This window comes from Bombina bombina, chromosome 5 (genome assembly GCF_027579735.1).
Source record: "Bombina bombina isolate aBomBom1 chromosome 5, aBomBom1.pri, whole genome shotgun sequence".
Taxonomy (NCBI): domain Eukaryota; kingdom Metazoa; phylum Chordata; class Amphibia; order Anura; family Bombinatoridae; genus Bombina; species Bombina bombina.
The window spans coordinates 26,725,228-26,730,970 of record NC_069503.1 but is presented as its reverse complement, the minus strand read 5'-3'; the positions used below and the strand labels follow the sequence as shown (position 1 = coordinate 26,730,970).

The window sequence follows — 5,743 nt, the reverse complement described above, 5'->3', positions numbered from 1 at the left end:
AAGCACCCTAAAGCAACGCATCCACTCCTGATAAGTTTCTGGCCTCTTCACTTTCTTATCCCCCTGTACTATCCTCTGCCATCTCCTTAACCTGATACGCTGCTCTCGACAAAGATCTTAACATAGCGCCCCTCTCTAATCTTTTTAGCAATCCTGGGTTTCAAGTGAGAGTGTAAAGAATTTACAATGCAGGGATAGGTGTCTGCTGTACCGGCCACCCCTGATTTTTTCCCCCTACTAGAACCCTGCACTGCCACAATCCCCATAGACCCTGATACTTCGCTCCCTGGCAGAACACGTTGCACACCTACTGTCTTAGGCTTCTTATTTACCAACCTACGAATCTTCCTAAATAACTCACAATATCCCTCATCCTTCAGCCCCGTGGAACTATTTGAATTCCCTGATGTAGAGGAATCATCTTCCCTAACGTATGGTGCAATTATTGACTCACCACTCCCTGACGTCCTGAAGAAGGGACCGCCCCTGCCATTGATGTTGTGGTTCCAGATGACCCTGCCACCACCTCTCCTTCAGTAGTCACCACTGCGGTGGTAGAAGTGGGCACCTCCAGACCGCTAGAAATCACCTTCACCCTCTCCACATTATGATTGCCCACCGGTGGAACAGAAAAAACAGTGAGAGCACCACAGGAAGAAACAGATTGCTCAGAGGACCCCCAGCTGCTATCTCAGATGACCTAGCCCCTAAAAATTGGCCCCAGAAACGTTTCTAGCTAATAACCTTTTCCTAAGACTAGACATAAGATCCATGTGTCCCAATCTAACTTTTGAACCTCCCCTAGCAGGGGTTATAAATGGCCCTACTGGCCCTTTAACTGACCGTTTATTCTGCACAGCCTTATGATTGCCAGTGGATTCCTTATTCACATGCATGCCCTCCCCAAGATCCCCTTCCCCTTTTGCTGCCACCCTTTCTTGCCCCCCCCCCCGCGGTGCCCCACCTACCTCCATCGTTAGCTGTTGCAGAAGACTCGGTGCGCCTGCAGACGAACCAGGAACGACCACCGCCGATGCAAAGGAAAGACTCTCCGGATCCAAGATGGCGACCGGGAGGGCAGTGGGCGGGGCCAAGTCGCGCGCCCACAGAGTCTGCAGCAAGAGCCGGAAGAGGATGCCTGAGGCCATGCGCCTCTAAAAACGGCCCACATGGCCTTCCTTCCATCCCCTGCTGCCCTGATATAAAAATGGGCGAAGGGGATCCCCCAGGTCTCCGCTGAGAAAAGCGGAGCTCTGGGGACAGCAGCAGCTATTCAGCTGCCAAGGAAGACTGCACCACAAGGTCAGAAGAAAAAGAAGCCACAAGAGATTGTGGAGGGGGAAATATTGGAGCAGGGAGGGAGAGGCTTGAGACTGGAGGGGTGAAAAAATGGGTGGGGGGCACAAGAGACTCCAAATAAACAGTAGAGATAGGGAAAGAGGAAACAGTAGATGTAGCTAGGCGGGGCAGAGGAATGAGTAGGAACCGAGATAGAATAGATAGTCAGAAATGCACCAGTCCTAGGAAAAGCCCCAGCAGCAGAGGAAACTGCAGGGACAGACATAGAGACAGCTGGGGAAGTCACTGAAACAGGGATAGAGGGGGCACAGACCACCACCTCGTCACCAGTTGTTGATACTGCTGTCCTCTTCTTCCTTGCAGGTAATTTTTCTTCTTCATCGAACCTCCTTGGAGCCTTCGCAGAACGCCTGGATCTCCCCATGATGACACCTGCAAGACAAGAAACAGGTTAGTGATTCACTTTCTGTTCTGCAGTTCTTTTTATCACCTCTGAATCTCTGCCTCCTAAACTCTAGCTGTCCAGCATACTCCACCTTTTAACCCTTTCCTCTCCTTTCTTCCAGAGAAATGAACCCTTAAATTGTTCTGTCCCTAAATAGGTCCTTCACTTTCCTTTGTGGTGGAGTGCAGAAGTTAGATGTGCCCACCGTATACGTAAGCCAGAACTCGTAGCAGCAATTAGCAGGAAGGAGGGGGGATTATTATGTGTAGGGACCCAGGCAGAGTTTAGAGGTAATGGAGGAGGAGTTGCTGCAACCATGCTGATAATATATTAGATAATGTAGAACGTAGTGCAAAGCAACTTGTGTATGCGCAGAGATAACATACAGTGTGTGCGGCAGGGTAACAGATACATGCAAAGGACTGCATCATTTTTAGTAACTTGCACTTATTGAATCATTACATAGTGTGACGAGACCAATCTCGCCACTGTGCATTGGAGGAGCCTGGTTGCCCGTCTGCTGCCTTTAGACTATGGCCCCCTGTTGAAACGCTTGATTTTCCCCTGCAGGGAAACGAAGGCCGGGTCGTTCGGTGCTTGCCCTATTTGAACAGTAATACCCCAGATAGCTATGCCATGGAGCCCATTCGTATAACGAAAGACTATGTAAAAGACTTTGGCTCCATGGCAATTGAACTGTATGTGTGTGACCTGAGCACCATTCAGTAATAATGTGCGCTCAGATCTAGGCTATCTGGGGATTTGTTGAATGTACCTGTTTTATGCAATAGCTGCACAGTTATATATTTTTATGTATATTATTGTCTTTTGCTACCATGTGTTCAATGGAGTTTTGCCTCTGTCCTTGGAGATAATTGTATTACTTCCCAATTATCTCCAGGATAGAAGACTCTGTGGAACTGGTAAGGTAATTGTATCAACCATTGTGTAAGGTAACTGCATCACCCATTGTGTAAGGTAATTGCATCAGGCAGAGGGGAGGATTTTGTGTGGGAGTGTCTGAGAGTATTGTATGTGTTTATTGGTTGTTTTACAAAACCCTGTGGGTGGTACTAATGTGTAAAAATGTGTATATAAGAACAATAAACCCACAGCTCTGGCTGATATCTGTTTGACCCTCACCATGGAGCTTTGACTCATGCTTGGGGGGAGGGAGAGGGGAAATTTACTGTATGCTGTGCCTCTGAAAGGGAAGATCTACTAAACGGCGGTTTAACCCTTTTATGCTTGGGGGTGCCGTAACACATAGGATGCTCTTTTTAAATTACTTTTATTGATTCAGAGGAAATGTGATGTAGGCGATTTATAACTGTGTATAGAACAGGTTAAAATTGCTGCTCATCATAACTTGCACGTGCAGAGATCATATGAGATGTGCTGCAGAATAATGTAATATAACTAGTAATAGATGATGTTAATTTGGCTGCAGAACCATTTTTAAATTGTAAATTGGAGACGCTGACCTTTTAGTGCACATTATAGTGTGTCGCCATTAGAACATGCAAATCCACGCTTCAGGGTGTACTGTCACAGCTTCTTGTATTGTAACCCTGGTGGTGTTTGATACAGAAAGCACGGGCTGACCATTTTCTATGAAGTTAAAGGTGCTAGGGAAAATATTGGTGGAGCCGCCAAGTACAACAGAATATTCATGTAACAGTATGATCTTTTTGTACACTACCCCAGAATCAGCTCTCTCCTTTGGACCGGGGACGACGTCACAGACCGTGAGACCGGTCTTTACAATGCGCCACGCTCAGCTACAGCAGTGCCAGTCAGTCCACAACACGGAGACAGCCAGTCAGTGCAAGGAGCTCCGTCCCCCGCGCTTCTGCAGAATCTGCACAGTGCACACACTGCACCATCACCTGCTGGCTTGCTCCTCCCTCTTCCCAGAGTCTCCGGTCATGAGTTCCTTGTGCTGGGCCTGTGAAGGAATGTGAGGGCACTGGAACTGATCTGGAGGACTCAGGAGGAGCAGCAAATAACGCCAGCAGCAAGCATTGTATGGGGTAATTATAGGAGTGCCACCCGTGGTGCTGCGTGCAGAGCAGGCTTGAGGCACGTGCTGAGTGCTGTGTAAAAAATAAAAATACTCTCTCACACATACTCCTGACTCCTCAGTCCTCCCTCCTCCTGGTCCCTGAAGAATTATGAAAGTGCCGGGGCTGGCCCCCCTAGCCCCCCCCCCTAGTGACGCCACTGGCTTAGAGGAATATGGCTACACCTCACTGACAAGGCCCAATGAAGGCCGAAACGATCGTCTGGGGTTGCTGTGCTCCTTGTTCAGAGAGGAATTGCCTGGTATTTTCGGTGCTGGACTGACCGTAATAGGCGGGATCAGACTGATATACTACATGAAAGTTCTTCTCTGTGAAAAGCATTACTGGGCTAAAATAAGCTGCACCCAGGTGGTAAATCGCCATAGAACAGGCTAACAATGGTATTGAGCTAGTTGTTCATTCCTGTGAGTGCGCTTCTCTCTGTGTGTGTGTGTGTGTGTGTGTGTATGTATATATGTATATGTGTAAATAAAAGCAAGAAAAATTCCATCCCAATAAATGATGTGTGTTTATATGTATGTGTGTGTATATATATATATATAGATAGATAGATAGATAGATAGATAGATAGATATGTATGTGTGTATATATCTCCCAACATTTCAAAATTCAAAAGAGGGACATCCCCCCTGCGGCAAAAATTTGAAATGTGGTGGGCAGGAGCAGGGATGGGCTTAATACAAAATCATAAGACCAAAGTAATATAAATAAAATTCTAAATAAAGTCATATCTTTTAATACTCTTAGGCAGTAAATCAAACACAAGCTCAAACCACTAGTATAGCCATGTGAGCTCTGTATTTAATTAGCCTTTGCAGAGACAGCGCTAAATATTTTTATCTTAATTGGACATTTAATAATAGATTCTTTAAAACTGCTCTCTGCATTCCCCATTAATATTCTAGATTCTGGGCTTTAAAGTTAGCAAAAATGCACAGTAACACACTACATAGCATACACTTACACATGCAGATACACACACACTACATAGCATACACTTACACATACAGATACACACACTACATAGCATACACTTACACATGCACATACACACACCATAGAATACACTTACATATGCAGATACACACACACACACTACATAGCATACACTAACATATGCAGATACACACACACTACATTGCATACACTAACACATGCACACACACTACATAGCATACACTTACACATGCAGATACACACACACTCTACATAGCATACACTTATACATGCAGATAGGCGCACACACACACTACATAGCATACACTTACACGTACAGAAACACACATACTACATAGCATACACTAATACATGCAGATAGGCGCGCGCACACACATACTACATAGCATACACTTACACGTACAGAAACACACACACTACATAGCATACACTTATACATGCAGATAGGCGCGCACACACACACACTACATAGCATACACTTACACATACAGAAACACACACACTACATAGCATCCACTTATACATGCAGATACACACACACACACACACACACTACATAGTATACAATTACACATGCAGATACACACACTTCATAGCTTACATTTATACATGCAGGTACACACACACACTTATACATACACACACACACACACACTACACAGCTTACACCTATACACTTATGCCTACCTTGTTCCCATGTGTGTTACCCCCACAACTCCCCCAGTGAGTGTTCCCCACCCCAGAACCACCACTGATTTGAGTGCTTAATTTAACAGTGAGTATTATTAAAACTAATATAGCAAGCTAAGAAGCATCATAAGATCACTGCTTATTAACCTCTCAAAACATCTCACACTGATTATTAGTCTGTGATGATGAAGTTAGTAAGGAAGACTAAAAGTGCTAAACTTATAACTCTGTGTGCTATTTAAGGGTCTCACTACTGGTCTGGAGAATA

The 5,743-nt window shown here is 45.3% G+C and overlaps 1 protein-coding gene across 1 annotated transcript in view; it reads left to right on the top strand.

Moving 5' to 3' along the window:
* Positions 1 to 1,398: 1,398 nt before the first annotated feature.
* Positions 1,399 to 5,743, top strand: part of LOC128659731 (oocyte zinc finger protein XlCOF6-like) — a 665,326-nt gene continuing 660,981 nt past the window's right edge. Inside the window, exon 1 of the mRNA XM_053713311.1 lies at positions 1,399 to 1,749. The gene's annotated coding sequence lies outside the window, so the exon portion shown is untranslated. The remainder of the gene's footprint in view (positions 1,750 to 5,743) is intronic.